We start from the raw sequence: 16,674 nt of genomic DNA on the forward strand, positions 1-16,674 counted from the left end.
GGTGCCTTGGTCTGCATTGTGGCTGTCTTCCCTGCAGCGTTTTCCCTTGTCTTCACAAGCAACAAGTACATCATACCAAAAACAGAAACAGAAATACCTGGAAAAACTCAGCAGGTCTGGCAGCATCGGTGGAGAAGAGCACAGTTGACGTTTTGAGTCCTCATAACATCATACCTGTTGAACAGGACCAGTATCTGCGGGACCTCCTTCTCAACCTGTCCTAAATGCCTGCTACCCAGCTCCCTATAAATCACACCTCCGCTTTCATGGACCTGTGTTTTGCTCTGGGATATGACTGTATTCTAGATAAAACTGTTCAGAAACTCCTCCTCCCCCCTTATGTTTTGGAGTCTCTTGAACTTGCACTCCAGCTCAATGACTGAGCCAGAGAGGTTCAAGGTGGAGTTGTCTCAAGAAGGCATGTTTGCTCAGGGCAGCCGCCATTTACAACCTCCCACGTTCTGCAGTCCGGACACACAACCTGTTTTGCCATATTTCTTTAATTTTTTAAAGTCTTTATTCAATGATTATTTAGACTTATAGTATGTTGTTTGACCAGTTAAGGTATAAATTTAAAACAGTCCTTATAGGTTCCCAGATCTGGTTTAACTACTGCCCATATTTAGAGAAAAAAGGATTTGGACTTTTTTTAATATTCATTCACGGGATGTGGGCTTTGCTGACTGGGCCAGCATTTATTGCCCATCCCTAGTTGCTCTTGGTGAGTGGTGGTGGTGGTGAGCTGCCTTTTTCAATTGCTGCAGTCCATGTGGTATAGGTACACCAACAGTAAGTGACAGTATACAGAAAATAATGTCAAAATATTCTGATGTTACAAACTCCAACCAAAAAAAAGTCCTGATAGGCCCCCATCAAGAATTCTGGTTAATGGAGTGCCCTGGTAGAGTGTCAAATAACAAAACTTTTAATGTATATTAGACCCTTGGGAGTTATTAGTGAAGACATAGGGTCGGATTTTGCTGTCACAACATGGGACAAACCTGCATTGGGCGGGGGGAGAGCACGGCGACCTGGTCCTGGGATTCTCACTCCTAGTCCCGTTGTGTGGTATTTTTTAAGGGCATGGGATAAGGGTAGAGGACATGAGCCCACAGGAAGAAATCCCAATGCCAGTGGTTCCATTGCAAGGAAGGTGATTTCAGCATCCCCACAATTTTGATGGAGTCAGTTCGGCTTCTGAAGGTGGTGTGTCTCATGCTAGCTCAGAGGTGTTATGAGCCATGGGGAAGGCCTGTTCATGTAGTTACAGTATTGATATGGCTGATCTGGTTCAGTTTCTGGTCAATGGTAACCCCCAGGATGTTACACGTGAGGGATTCAGAGGTGAAATTGCCATTGAACATCTGGGGAGATGGTCAGATTCTCTCTATTTGGAGATGGCCATTGCCTTGCACTTGTGTGGCACCAATGTTACTTGTCACAATGGTACTGAACATAGTGCAATCATCAGTGAACACCTTACTTCTGACCTTTTGATGAAGCAGCTGAAGATGGTTGGGCCTAGGACACTACCCTAAGGAACTTTTGCTGTCCTTTGACTGCGATGATTGGCCTCCAACAACCACAAACATCTTCCTTTGTGCAAGGTATGATTCCAACTAGAGGAGAGTCCCCCCCCCTGCCCAACCAATTCCTATTGACTCCAGTTCTGCTAAGGCCCCCTGATGCCTCATGTTGCCTTGATTTTAAGGGCAGGCACTCTCACCTCACCTCTTGAGCTCAGCTCTTTTGTCCAGGTTTGGACGAAGGCTATCAAGATCCCCCACATCCTGGGGGTTACCATTGAATAGAAACTGAACCGGGCCAGCCACATAAATCCTGTAACTGCAACAACAGGTCAGAGGCTGGGAATTCCAGAGGTGGAGAATAACACACCTTGTGACTCCCAAGCTTGTCCACCATCTACAAGGCACAAGTCAGGATTGTGATGGAATACTCTCAACTTGCCTGGATGAGTGCAGCTCAGAAAATACGCAAGAAGCTCAACACCAACCAGGACAAAGTAGCCCAATTGATCAGTAACCAATTCAGGAGCTGAATGGTCCCGGTGGAACCCAAATTGAGCTTAAATGGGTAAATTATTGCTGGGTAACTGCCTCTTCATAGCACTGTCTGTGACATCTTCCATCACTTCACAAATGATCAAGCATAGACTAACAGGGTGGTAATTGAGTTAGATTTCTTCTACTTTTTGTATACAGGACATACCTGGGCAATTTTTCACATTGCCTGGTAGATGCCAATGTTATAGCTGTACACTTGGCTAGGGGCACAGCTAGTTCTGGAGCATAAATCTTCAGTACTACTGCCAGGATGTTGTCAGGGCCCATAGTCTTTACTGCATCCAGTGTCTTCAGCTGTTTCTTGATAGCGCATGGAGTGAATCAAATTGGCTGAAGACTGGCAATTGTGATGTGGGGGATCTCAGAAGGAGGCTAAGATGGGTTGTCCACTTGGCACATCTAGCTGAAGATTGTTGCAAATACTTCAGCCTTATCTTTTGCACTGATGTGCTGGGCTCCCCCATCATTGAAGGTGGGGAAATTTTGGAGTCTACTGCTCCAGTGTGTTGTTTAATTGTCCACCACTGCTCATGACTGGATGTGGCAGGACTGCAGAGCTTAGATATGATCTGTTGGTTGTGGGATCCCTTAGCTCTGTCTATTGCATGCTGCTTCTACTATTTGGCATGCAGGTCGTCCAATGTTGTAGCTTCACCAGATTGACACCAGAGTTTTAGATATGCCTGGTCTTGCTCCTGGCATGCCTTCTTGCACCCTTCTTTGAGCCTGGATTGACAGCCTGGCTTGGTGCTAATGGTAGAGTGGGGGATATGCCAGGTCATAAGGTTATATATTGTGGTTAAATACAATTCTGCCACTGCTGATAGCCCACAGCGCCTCATAAGTGCCCAGTCTTGAGTTGCTAGAAATGTTAATTCATGATTTCTTGCCTGTCTATGAGAATCCGCCAACAATCTTGGATAGGGACCTTGAATGGCAATATCTATAAGTAGATTAATGAGCCAGGGAAGTATTTTCACTTTCATTGTGCTTGCTTTCCACAAGATGGAGTAAGGCTCAGTATATATGTTGAACATGGGGCAAGTGGGGGAAGTTTTTTTATTTTTATAGACAGGTGTGTGATGGAGTCCTGCGCTGAAATATTTGAAGCTAATTGCTGACCATGCAAATTAATGTTGGGATATCCTGACTGAGAGGCATGTTGTTAGTTCTGAAATAGTTAAGCTTGTATCCTGAAAACTGGCCAAACTCCTTGGCCTGAATTTTAGCTTTGGCAGGTGCGCCCGATCGGCGGGCCCGGGAGTGGTAGATTCGCCCATCCACTGACCATAAGGTTGGACGGACAACAAAAAACTGAAGTCAGTTGTGCCATTAATGGGCTTAATTGCCCTTTTAATTGTTTATGGGGCGTGCTTCCGACTTTTGCACACGCCCGCCGAGCGAAATATCATGCAAGTGCGCAATGACATCGGCACGCTGGCCCGATGTCTTCTTGCGTGATTTTCGCCCGATTGGGTTGGGTGCCCGCCTGCCTTTGGGATGTAAAATTCTGCCCCTTGATTTTTTTTGGGGGAGCTATGTTATCATGCTTAGATATGATCTGTTGGTTGTGGGATCCCTTAGCTCTGTCTATTGCATGCTGCTTCTACTATTTGGCATGCAATTCGTCCAATGTTGTAGCTTCACCAGATTGACACAAGAGTTTTAGATATGCCTGGTCTTGCTCCTGGCATGCCTTCTTGCACCCTTCTTGGTGGACGATTAAACAACACACTGGAGCAGTAGACTCCAAAATTTCCCCACCTTCAATGATGGGGGAGCCCAGCACATCAGTGCAAAAGAGAAGGCTGAAGTATTTGCAACAATCTTCAGCCAGATGTGCCAAGTGGACGACCCATCTTAGCCTCCTTCTGAGATCCCCTGTATCATAATTGCCAGTCTTCAGCCAATTTGATTCACTCCATGCTTTAATAATTCAAGTTTAACTTCTCCAACCAATGCCATGGATGTCTACATATATAGACAATTGTGTCTAATTCACTGGCCAGGATTTTGGTCATTATGTTGTACCCAGCGTTGAGCTCAGTAGTAGGATGGCTAGGGAGAGATCTGTGCCACTTTTGTGAACTGAGGTATTTACAACGATTCTAAAGTATGTGGGAGGGTGCTCGTCTGTTCAACATGATGGAAGAGTTAAAGCAGTATTACTGCCAACTCAAGGAATATTGTCCATAGAATTTGATATGATTTTGACCTGGCTGTTCCTTTGCTTTGGCTGCTTCAGTGAACAGTCCGGTGGTTGTGCCTCTAAGTTCATTCTTGGGTTTCACAGTAATAAATGCTCCAAGTTCCAGTCACTCCCATGTAGCTTGCCTGTCAGATCCTAGCAATTTTACCATGCACTGCGAGCAGGCTGGCAACAGCCCCCGTTTGATTTGTGGAACCTGGAGGAGCAATCTTATGCCTGTTTCCCAATAAAATCAACTTTTTGTAAGTTTTGGGGAATTTTTAAAAAGCTGCTCAAAGCCTGGCAATACCAGTTGGTGTATGAACTGTGTATTTACCAATCCCATTTGGAAGTGAGTGGAGGGCTCATTTTGATAAGCGGCTGTTTCAGGCAGCCATAAGGGCTGCCTTTTAAAGGCATTGATCTGAGTAGCTCCAGTGCCTGTGCAATTTAGGCATGGGTCTCTGCACTTCACAGTTGGCTCCTGGACATGGTAATGTGGAGGTTATTTTAGAGGACTTGTAATCCAAAGGCCTGGTCTAATGACCAATATACCTGAGTTTGATCCCACCACAACAGCTAGGCAATTCATTTAATTAAATAGATCCAGAATAAAAAGCTAGTGTCATTAATGGTGACCACATAACTATTGGGTTGTTGTAAAAACCCATCTGGCTCATGAATATCCTTTAGGAAAAAAAATCTGCCATCCTTACCTGAATTGGCCTGTGTGTGACTCCTTTGAAATGGCCAAGTAAGCCAGTCAAGGTGATGGCTCAGTGCCAATTTCTCAAGGGCAGTTAGTGATGGGTAATAAATGCTGGCATTGCTGTGAATGAATAGAAGAAAATATTGTTGCATACACTTCAGACCATGAAACGGATGCAGTGATTTCAGGTGGTGCTATCTTCAATGGGTGTTGTTTGAAAGTTTTTCTTTTAGATAGCGAATGTGCTTGGCAAAATAAAACCCTTGTGATTCTTAAATCCTGATAATTGCAATTTTTGTGGCATATGAGATAAAAGGCCTTTCACATTTTCTGGCGTAATTAACTTTTTCTAATTACCTAAAGCGTAAAAAGTTTATTTAATGCTGAACACGGTGGTTTAATAATTTCAGTGTGCATATGGGTGTCAGTTCAAATGATGATTGCTTTAATGAATTAAAATCATTATGCCTTCTAAAACATTTTAAAAGGTTATGCCAAATTGCAAAACGTTTAAAAGGTACATAATATATATTTGCATAACTTATGATGCTGCTGATTCTGAAATATTTAAATGCATTAAGTCAGATATCTGTCTAAATTTATTCTTTTCACATTCATAATGATGAAGAAAATCAAAGAGGTGATGCTTACTCAATTGGTCTTGCTAACATGTGGAGTTGGTGCAGTAGAAAATGCAGGCCACCTCTATTCTTTTGGTTTTCTTCACTCTTGTCAATAAAAACATTGGGGTTTAAACAGTTTGGTGGATAGAGCTCACCCAGGTACAAGGATTGTATTTTTAGAGCATGAGATGTGACCAGGGCCTGGGAGAAGGGGGGTGCATAAGCTGCAAAACAGTGGGGCCTGGGGCTAGCGAGGCCCTGGCTCATTGTTGTAAATGAAGTCCTTGTCCTTGTCCAGACTGAGTGACCTGAGCTTCAGACCTGAGACCAAGTTTGACAGTCGCAAATTGTTTTTAAAGTTGGCAATTCAGCTAAATAAATCTGGAATAAAAAGCTTGTGTCACAATGGTGACCATATTACTCTTGGGTTGTTGTAAATACCCATCTGGTCCATGAATGTCCTTCAGGAAAATAAATCTGCTGTCCTTACCTGAATTGGTCTGCATGTGACTCCAGATCCACAGCAATGTGGTTGATTCTTAACTGCCCTCTGAAATGGTCTGGTAAGCCAGTCAGTTGTCAAGGTGATGGCTCAGTGCCACTTTCTCAAGGACAGTTAGTGATGAGCAATACATTTCAGCTTTGCTGTGAATGAATAAAAGAAAATATTGACTTGACAGTTCTATTTTTTGTAAAGCCAGTCTTTCGGGTCTGTTTCCCTGACAATTGCTGCTTCCGACCTTCAGGCAGCTTCGTAGTTTCGATCTTTTTTAAAAGTCTGCCAGAAAACTGTGAAGCTGCTCAAAGTTTAGAGGCAGCCATTCCTGCTCTGAGCAGCTGTCGTGAGAGTGCTCTCATTTGAAAATCTGGTCGAAAAATGCCCTAAAGTCGGAGCAATGCTGATGACATGCTGTGTTGCTGTGCCAGAGGCTTGAGAATCTTAAGCCTCATCAAAATACATGTAAGAAACTAAAAACTGGGAGTGTTACTATCGCCTGCTTTATACTTTTGTGAGTCTGGGAATGGAATCTCTATTTGTCACTAAGAGATTGTTTAAAGAAAGGTTTTACAAATCTCTACTCCATCCTGTTAAGATATAGCAGAAGGTGCCACACTGTGGGACTACAATTTCATTACTGGGAGGATTCTCCCAAACATCCATTTTAACTGGCAAAAAAATCTTTGAAACCCCAGAGAAACAGCATAAAGGACTTTTACCATAAAAGGTCCTTTATAGAAACCCATCCTTATGATTTAATAATGCTTCTAGAAATTATTCCCCTCTGCATATAGCTGTCACACTTTCTTGTACTGTTGGAGGAGTTTTATTTATTAATTACAGTTTTCCACTTAATTTGCCTGTTTCCCTCATGCCTCAAACAACAATTAGAATTTCTAAAAAAAATACTATTTGCACATTTGTTTAGTACAAATGTAATGCAACATCATATGGCACCTGTGTGGATAGGCTGGAAATTCAGTGTGCAGCATAATTTGTATGTCATATTCAGAGGAAAGGGGAAACAGTCCAGTTCTCGATTTAACATATTCTGATTTTTTAGGCTATGTATCATTCTTCTCTGAAAAATTCGGATCAATAATTCAATCTACATTTTTTCTAAACTGCTGGTAGATGCCTGACTGACAAATTCTGGGGATAGTGTCATTAGCATAAAATGGGCAGATGCCATATATGGTATATTGTTTGTTGGCACCTGAAAAATCAGAATGGTAAGGTTGTATTAGTTGCAGAGTTGATTTATTTTGTAAATATCATGATTTCTTTTTAGCCAGTTTCCTAAGATCAGTTGATTGCTCTGTGACTAGTTATCCTTAGAGAATCAGCTTTGGGCCTCCAATTTCGCCATTGTTACAGTCACTTTGCCAACTGCACATGCAGTGAAAGAAAGACGAAACCTATACTTATAAAGCACTTTTCACAATGATCCAAATCACTTTACAGCCAATTAAGTTCTTTTGATTTGTAGTCACTAATATAATATATGCAATGTTATCAAATGGCAGAGCAGGCTCAAGGGGCTGAATAGCCTACTGCTGCGCTGAACACATATGTTTATATGTTTGTATGTCATTCTGGATGGATGAAGTGAGCTGGGCTAGATGGCCTTTGTCATCCATTATTATCTTGTGAACAGAGTGTGGTATCATGGCTGGAGTTTGTTTATTTCGTTACTAATGGAAGTTTACTGTGAGTTGGTTTTGTGGGGTGAGGTTGCCAGGACAGGAGTGCATAATGGGCTCATAGTGAATCAGTAACCGGCTTTACGCTGCTCATGATTCTCAAGAGTCTTTTCCATTGACTCAATCTTGTCCTTTTGTCTATTAATCTATTATCCCACTCCACATTGGTGCTTTAATGAATTTTTTGAGGTATTGAAATATCATGATAAAGTTGTGTTGCATAGTAGATATGGAAAATATATTGCAGTGAGAAGCAGCAATCAGCAGAGTCTTCAGACTTGCTGATCATGAAATAGATACAATGTGAACTATTCAGTCTTTGTCTTCTTAAAAGTTGCATCGCACAGAGAAACCGGAGGGCTTCAATCTTTCTTACTGACAGTGAAGATATGTCGTTCAGCCATTCCACTTTGTTGCTCAGGAGATGTTTGATTTTCCTAACCTGTGAGATTGCTGATAAAGTAGAATCCAATTACACCCCTTCTCTGAATTAAGTGTATGGAATAATATTATATGAACAAGGAGCAGGGGTGGGCCATTCAGCCCCTCGAGTCTGCTCTGACATTTAATAAGATCATGGCTGATCTGATAGTAACTTGAAATCTGAATCCCACCTACCACCGATAACCTATCACCCCCATGCTTACCAAGAATCTATCCACCTCTGCCTTCAAAATATTCAAAGACTCTGCTTCTAACCCCTTTTCAGAAAGGGAGTTCCAAAGACTCATGACCCTTTGTGTGAAAAAATTTCACCTCATCTCTAAATGGGCGACCCCTTATTTTTAAACAGTGACCCCTAGTTCTAGATTCATCCACAAGAAGAAACGTCCCCTCCACATCCACCCTGTCAAGACCCCTCAGGGTCTTGCACCCAGGCAGGAGAAAGTCTTCTACTGCTTTTACAGAATGGAAAAGCTCTTGTGCAGTTTATCTGCATTGCAAGGATTGAATCCTTCCCCAAAAATGAATTTACTGTCACTGTATATATATATGGTCCAATGTGCAGAACATGTTAATGGGAGCTGAGGGAGTCACCAAAATCAGTGTTATCATCTGCTCAGAGTTATAAAGAACTAATGGGATACTTTCCTGTCAAATTATCAATACTGCATGATGCAGGTATAGTAAAATTTGTACTCTCTAGTTTGCTTAATAGTCGCATAGGAATCATCTATAGGGCACACACAAACTAACACTGCATTATATCTTTCCTGTCCTTAATGTTAATAACTCATGCTGCATATATATCGGACAATACTTGTAACCAACTGTCAACAATGGGTATTATAATTTTACTAGGACATTTCTGTAATTGTTTGGTAAATTGATTGGCGAATCTTGAAAGAGATAAAAAAAACATGCATGGTTGAGAGGGAGGATTAAAGGAGTGAGTCAAGGAGGGTTATGAGGCTTGAAACAGGAGAAGCACCAGGGCCCATGATTTCTCTCCCTGGCCCTCGATGTGACCGATGTGCTTAAATTATCACTTATATACATCATAAGGACATTGGATGAGAACAGGTATTCATGCTCAGATCACTGTTAAGGATTCACAGAGACCATCTCTCCCTCCACAGTGTTGGACTGCCACTCACCTTTTCCTGGTTTTTCAGGAATCATTTTCCTTTTCGAGTGGAAAGTGGGGATGTTCACTGATGATTGCACAATGTTCAACACCATTAGCAACTTCTCAGGTACTGAAGCAGTCCATGCCATATGCAGCAAGACCTGAACAACATTCAGGCTAGGGTTGATAAGTGGCAAGTAATATTCATGCCACACTAGTGCCAGGCAATGACCATCTCCAACAAAAGAGAATCTAAACATCTCCCCTTGACATTCCATGGCATTACGATAACTGAATGCCCCACTATCACCTTTTTGGAGGGGGAGGTGGGGTTACCATTGACCAGAAACTGAATGGACCAGCGATATAAATACTGTGGCTACGGAAGCAGGTCAGAATCTGGGAATTCTGCAGAAAATAACTCGCCCCCTGATTCCCTAAAGATTATCCACCATCTACAAGGCACAAGTCAGGAGTGTGACAGAATACTTTGCACAGGCCTTGATGAATGCAGCTCCAACAGCATTCAAGAAGCTTGATACCATCCAGAACAAGGCAGCAATGCGGTTGATTTTTAAATGCCCTCTGAAGTGGCCTAGCAAGCCACTCAGTTGTACCAAACTGCTACAAAGTCTCAAAAAAGGAATGAAACCGGACGGACCATACGGCATTGACCAAGGCACCGGAAATGACAACAGCAAACTCAGCCCTGTCAACCATGCAAAGTCCCCTTTATTAACACCTGGGAGCTAGTGCCAAACTTGGGAGAGCTGTCTCACAGACTAGTCAAGCAGCAGCCTGACATAGTCATCCTCATGGAATCATACCTGATAGAAAATGTCCCAGACACACCATCACCATCGCTGGGTATGTCCTGTCCCATCGGCAAGACAGACCCAGCAGAGATGGTGGCACAGTGGTATACAGGCAGGAGGGAGTTGCCCTGGGAGTCCTCAACATCGACTCTGGACCCTATGAAGTCTCATGGTATCAGGTCAAACATGGGCAAGGAAACCTGCTGATTACCACATACCGCCCTCCCTCAGTTGATGAATCAGTGCTCCTCCATGTTGAACTTGGAGGAATCACGGAGGGTGGCAAGGGCGCAGAATGTATTCTGGGTGGTGGACTTTGAAGTTCATCACCAGAGTGGCTCGGTCGCACCACTACTGACCGAGCTGGCCGAGTCCTAAACGACATAGCTGCTAGACTGGGTCTGCGGCAATTGGTGAGGGAACCAATAAGAGGGAAAAACATACTTGACCTCATCCTCACCAACCTGCCTGCCGCAGATGCACCTGTCCATGACCGTATCAGTAGGAGTGACCACCGCACAGTCATTGCGAAGACAAAGTCCCGCCTTCACATTGAGGACACCCTGCTAACCGTGCTAAATGGGATAGATTTTGAACAGATCTAGCAACTAAAGACTAGGCATCCATGAGGCGCTGTGGACCATCAGCAGCAGCAGCAGAATTGTGCGCGAACACGATCTGTAACGTCACGGCCTGGCTTATTCCCCACTGTATCATTACTATCAAGCCAGGGATCAACCCTGGTTTAATGAAGAGTACAGGAGGGCATGCCAGGAGCAGCACCAGGCATACCTAAAAATGAGGTGTCAACCTGTTGAAGCTATAACACAGAAATACTTGTGTGCCAAACTGCATAAGCAGCAAGTGATCGACGAAGCTAAGTGACCCCACAAACAAAGAATCAGATCTAAGCTCTGCAGTTGTGCCACATCTAGCCGTGAATGGTGGTGGACAATTAAACAACTGGCTAGAGGAGGAGGCTCCACAAATATCCCCATCCTCAATGATGGAGGAGCCCTTTACAACTGTATAAACAACCTCTGCTGAACAGAATCCATTTGTGTGTTGGAGGTCAGACAAGCATTCACAATGAGATTCCACTGAACAACTTTGTTAGCAAACCCTCCTGAGTAAAATCCATTAAAGCCTTTGATCACAGACAGAACCTCAGCCATCTGTCTGAGCTTTGAAACAGCCAAACAGATGACTGAGCTGAACTTCCAGGAAAAATTAACGGCAATGGGGCATTTCACACCATCAGATCTGGGACTTACTATTATGCAAAAGATAAAGCCGAAGCATTTGCAACAGTCTTCAGCCAGACGTGCTGAGTGGATGATCCATCATAGCCTCCAGAGGTTCCCAGCCAGTTTTCAGCCAATTTGATTCTCTCAGTTTGATCTTAAGAAACAGCTGAAGGCACTGGACACTGCAAAGGCAATGGGCCCTGACAACATTGATTCAAACATGGATAAAAGAGCTGAACTCAATAGGTATGACTTGCCTTGACTTCAAGGCATCATTTGACTGTTGCATCCAGGAACTCTGGCAACACTGGAGTCAATGAGATTCAGGGGGAAGACTCTCCACTGGTTGGAGTCATACCTAACACAAAGGAAGATGGTTGTAGTTATTGGAGGTCAATCATCTCAGTTCCAGGGAATCACTGCAGGAGTTATTCAGAGTAGTATCCTAGGCTCAACCATCTTCAGCTGCTTCATCAATGACCTTCCTTCCATTGTAATGTCAGAAGTGGGGATGTTCGCTGATCATTGCACAATGTTCAGCACCATTTGCGATGACACAGATTCTGAAACAGTCCGTCTCCAAATGCAGCAAGACCTAGATGATAATATCCAGGCTTAGGCTGACAAGTGGCAAGTAATATTCCCAACACATAAATGCCAGGCAATGACCACCTCCAGTAAGAGAGAAGCTAACCATCGCCCTATGACATTCAGTGGCAGTACCATTGTGAATCCCCCACTATCAACATCTTGGGGGCTACAGTTTTACCATTGACCAGAAACCAAACTGGACTAGCCATTTAAATACTGTGGCTACAAGAACAGGTCAGAGGCTCCCTCACCTCCTGACTCCCTACAGCCTGTCCAGCATCCACAGGGCACAAGTGAGGAGTGTGATGGAATACTGTGCACTTGTCTGGATGAATGCAGCTCCAACAACACTCAAGAAGATTGACACCATCAGGACAAAGCATCTCGATTGAATGACACCCTATCCACAAACTTTCACTCCCTCCACTGATGCACATTGGCAGTAGTGTGTACCATCTACAAGATGCATTGCTGGAACTCACTAAGGCTCCTTAGACAACCCTTTCCAAACCCACAACCACTACCATCTAGAAGGACCAGGGTAGCAGACAGATGGGAACACCACCATCTGGAAGTTCCCCTCCAAGCCACTCGCCATCCTGACTTAGAAATATATTGCCGTTCCTTCGCTGTCACTGTCAAAATCCTGGAACTCCCTCCCTAAAAGCACTACATGGACTGCAGTGGTTCAAGAAGGCAACTCAACACCACCTTCTCAAGGACAATAAGGGATGGGCAATAAATGCTGGCCTAGCCAGTGATGTTCACATCCATTGGACGAATAAAACAAAATGCAGAATAGTACTTTATCTTGTGGATATTGTACTCTAATGAATCTGAAGGCTTTCCCACTTTCACAATGATGTTCTTTCTGTTGATACGTTGGCAAATGTCAGAAGTGAAAACCTGACAGTAACATGGCCTGGAATTTACCCAAAGTCGGCCCAGCCGGAAATGGATGTAAGACACGCTACCGGCCAAGTTCACGCTGTGAACGTGATCTTATGCTGGGTGGTTACTTAAAGCCTGCCTAGCATGAAATGTGTCCATCGAATGTGTTTTCTGTGCATGGGTGAGAACATGTTGGGCGCTGGGTCCAATGGGAACCTGACAGGGTGTTCAAAAAATGGAGGAGGCAGCTCCCTGCCTGGAGTTGTTGGGGAGGCTGAGGGAGCTGCCTGGAAGCTGCTCAAGAAGTGTCCTTGTGTACAGACATGGCCTCAGCACCTGGTGGTCATAGAAGTTGGGGGGGCAAGTCGAGTGAGCACAATGTCTCCTGTTTTTCAGATGAGTGTCTGGGAGTGCTGATTGCCAGGTGGCAAATCTTAATGCCCAGGGACAGCAGGAGAAGGCCGCTCCACCTGACCAAGAAGGCCTGGACAGAGGTTGCCGCCCAGGTCATAGTGCGAGTTTGGTGCTAAGGCATGGATTCAGTGCCTCAAAGTTCAATGATCTGCTGTGGTTAGCAGAAATGGCATGGACCTATGTGGAGAACTTTAGTCGGGTGCCCGTTGCTCTGAACATTCAGGGGTCTAAGTGTGTGTACCCCAACTGGCACTTAAGCCTGCCCTGGCTGGGATGTCAGCATGACTGGCCTCAGTGCATTGCAGGGTGAGATGTGACACAACCTGCCTGATGCCTGGGTGGGAGAGTGGGTGGGAGCCAGGAAAGGACCGTCAGGGAGATGGAGCAATAATGAGGCTATTTTCCCCTGTCAGCAGAAGAGCAGTCATAATGCTGCGGAGTGCTGCAGAACAGGTGGAGGAGTGCCAAATCTGTGCATCCTCACGAAGCACGAAAGTGATGCACTGGAGCTGGAATGCCAGCTCACTCATCTAGCCGTAGTGAGGCAGTGGTCTCGGCTAAACATAAGAGTGCAGGGCACAGATATAGTGTGGTGGGTACTGGAAACATAATGAGTTCCGCTCATCAGAAACCTAACTGTCATAGCCAGAGAGCCCATCGAAACTCCAATGCAGATGGCACTATGCAGCAGGTTTCCACTGTCTCCTCAGCCTGCCTAGCATACATAGTGATGATTGAATGTACTGATCTTTTGCCTTCCTCCCATAGATGTGCCATCCGCAGGAGCCACCAGCGACCCTGAGGACCCCCCATTGAGCTCCGAGGTAAACAGCACCCCTGCAGCAGCGCCACACTATCTCTCTGAAACAGGCACCAGCGCAGTTACTCGCACGTCGGTGGGCATTAGGTATTCGGCTCCGCAGGTAATGCAGAGCGGTGAGGGCACATCACACTCACATTAGGAGCTGGCAGAGGCAGACGGATATCCAATAGTGGGGGCGCAGCTGGAGACCAGGACCATGCTGTGTCCGAGGCAGATGATGAGCTCTGGAATCGTCCATCAGGTGGCAGATGCTGGATAAGTAGTGGGTTGCGCGGGGAAAACCGGCAGAGATCCATGAGGGCCTGCGTGCCATGGTCTCCGTCACCGAGCGCACTGCCTCCCTCATTGAGAGAGTGGCAACTCTCATGGAGAGGCAGCTTCAGGAGCAGACTCAGTGGTTGCAGTCGGACCTGCAAGCCCTTACGCAGGCAGTGACCTTAGGAGGTCACTGCCAGTGTGGGAGATGGATGAGGCACCTAGTCTCCTTGCTAGGTCCCTGTCCATCAGTGGAGAGCAGAGAGGTGCAAACACACCTCATGATGCCAGACGAGTTGCCTGTTTTCTCTATGGGCTTCTCTCAGGACACTCTGGACGAGGGCACCATCTCCTCCGCCCTTCTGGTAGTGGCCACTGCATCTAATGATGCAGCGGGTTGAGTTCTCATTTATTGATTGTTAGCAAAGGAGACAGTGCCATTGGCTTGATAAGACTTTGATGCCTTGAATGCCTAGCAGAAGGCTCGCTACATCAAGCCTCCTTGGTGTTCCTGCCTCCATGAGGGCTCCTGTCCTCTGCCTCGAGGTTCTCACCCTGCGTCTCCTTAGGGTCTTCCTCTGAGCCGTCACTTGAGTCGTTCCCCAAGGCCTGTGGAGCTGCCTTACTTTCTTCAGCCTCCAGTTGGTTCCCCCCTTGCCAGAGCCAGGTTGTGCAGGGTGCAGTATGCGACGACTATGAGGAAGACATGCTCTGGAGGATGCTGCAATGCTCCCCCTGACTGGTCCAGGCATCTGAAGCGCATCTTGAGCAGCCCGATGGTCCTCTCCACCACCACCTTTCTGGAGGCATGACTCCTGTTGTATCTGTCTTTGGCCTCAGTTCTTGGGGTCATTAGCCACCTCTTCAAAGGATAGCCCAGGAGCCACTCACGCAGGAGCCATGAACAGCCTTGGTACCTGTGAGTGCCGCAAGATGTAAGCTCATGTGAGCTCCCAGGGCAAACGGGCATAAACTTGGAGAATCTGTGTCCTGTGGTCACAGACGATCTGAATATTCATTGAGTGGAACCCCTTTCTGTTTACAAAAGCTCGTAGCTCACCTGCAGGTGCCTTGATAGCCATGTGAGGGCAATCTATTACACTCTGGATGTGGGGAAACCCAGCCATCGCAGCAAAACCTTGTGCTTTCTCCGCTTGGCTCATCTCATCTGTCCGAAAGTGGATGAACATGCGGACAAATCTAAAGACAGCATCAGTCACGCGCTTGACACAACTGTGTGCAGCTGATTGAGAAACGCTACACCGATCCCCCACTGAGCCCTGAAAAGAACTGGAGGCAGAGAGGTTGAGGGCCGCTGTGACCTTCAAAGCCAGTGGCATGGGAGTGTCCGCTCACACAATCGGAGGTGATTTCCGGACTTATCATGTGACATATTACTGTCACTGTGTCCCTGGAGAGACAGAGCCTCCAGCAGTACTCAGTACTGGACCTTGGACATCTGGAGGTAGTTGGAGCACTGCCTGAATACTCTAGACAGTGGGTAGTGGCATCCTCAGCGCATTCTCCCACCTTGGCCACTCTGCTGGCCCTGCACCAGCTGAGCCCATGCCTCTCCTCTTAAAGGCCTGTCCCTGGGGTGCTACCCATGCCCACCTAGCCTCCTCTCCCTCCTGCCCCTCTCTTCCTCTTCAGAGGAGGTTCCACCAGTGGAATACACTATCCCCGTTAGATGGGATGCAGATACTTGGGCACCTTTCAGGGAAGGTTCCAGGGAAGGTGAGGACCTGAGATGCTGAACGGCAGGCTTCACAATCAAATGAGATGCCAAGAAACTCTGGGACAGCTCTGTACACACAGAGCAAAGGAGTGGCAATGACAGAGAAAATGTTGCTGTTCCAGGGGCCTTTTACCCAGCCCGTGGATGAGGAAATGCTAAAGCACCCACCTGTTTTGCCCGGGCAACGTAAAATCAGGGTCAATAGACTCTTTAATGACCTTAATTGGCCCTTTAATTGTCAGCAGGTGCTGCTCCGACTCCCGTGCACATGCGCCGACCTCCATATTGCGTGTATGCGTGATGACGTCTGTTCGCGCAAGTTTACATGCGGTCGGGTTGGGTCCGCACCCAACCTTGGAATGCAAGATTCAGGCCCATTATTTAATGGGCACTCACCTTTTCCAAATATGATCCGTGCACTTTATTAAAATAAATATAACTTATGGCACACCACTTCATTATGACATGGGAAGCACCAACACCTTTTGTACTTGCCTTTCATACGGTTTCTGCCTCCAACCCAT

At 45.7% G+C, this 16,674-nt stretch overlaps 1 protein-coding gene and 1 long non-coding RNA gene across 2 annotated transcripts in view; one reads left to right on the forward strand and one right to left on the reverse strand.

Moving 5' to 3' along the window:
• The window catches only part of LOC121281072, a 32,669-nt gene extending 27,598 nt beyond the window's left edge, over window positions 1-5,071 (reverse strand). The window contains exon 1 of the long non-coding RNA XR_005943806.1: window positions 4,989-5,071. This is a non-coding gene — a long non-coding RNA (uncharacterized LOC121281072). The remainder of the gene's footprint in view (window positions 1-4,988) is intronic.
• The window catches only part of LOC121275808 (A disintegrin and metalloproteinase with thrombospondin motifs 12-like), a 689,364-nt gene that overhangs the window by 37,453 nt on the left and 635,237 nt on the right, over window positions 1-16,674 (forward strand). The gene's annotated exons all lie outside the window — the stretch shown is intronic.

The sequence above is a fragment of the Carcharodon carcharias genome, chromosome 1, assembly GCF_017639515.1.
Source record: "Carcharodon carcharias isolate sCarCar2 chromosome 1, sCarCar2.pri, whole genome shotgun sequence".
Lineage (NCBI taxonomy): Eukaryota > Metazoa > Chordata > Chondrichthyes > Lamniformes > Lamnidae > Carcharodon > Carcharodon carcharias.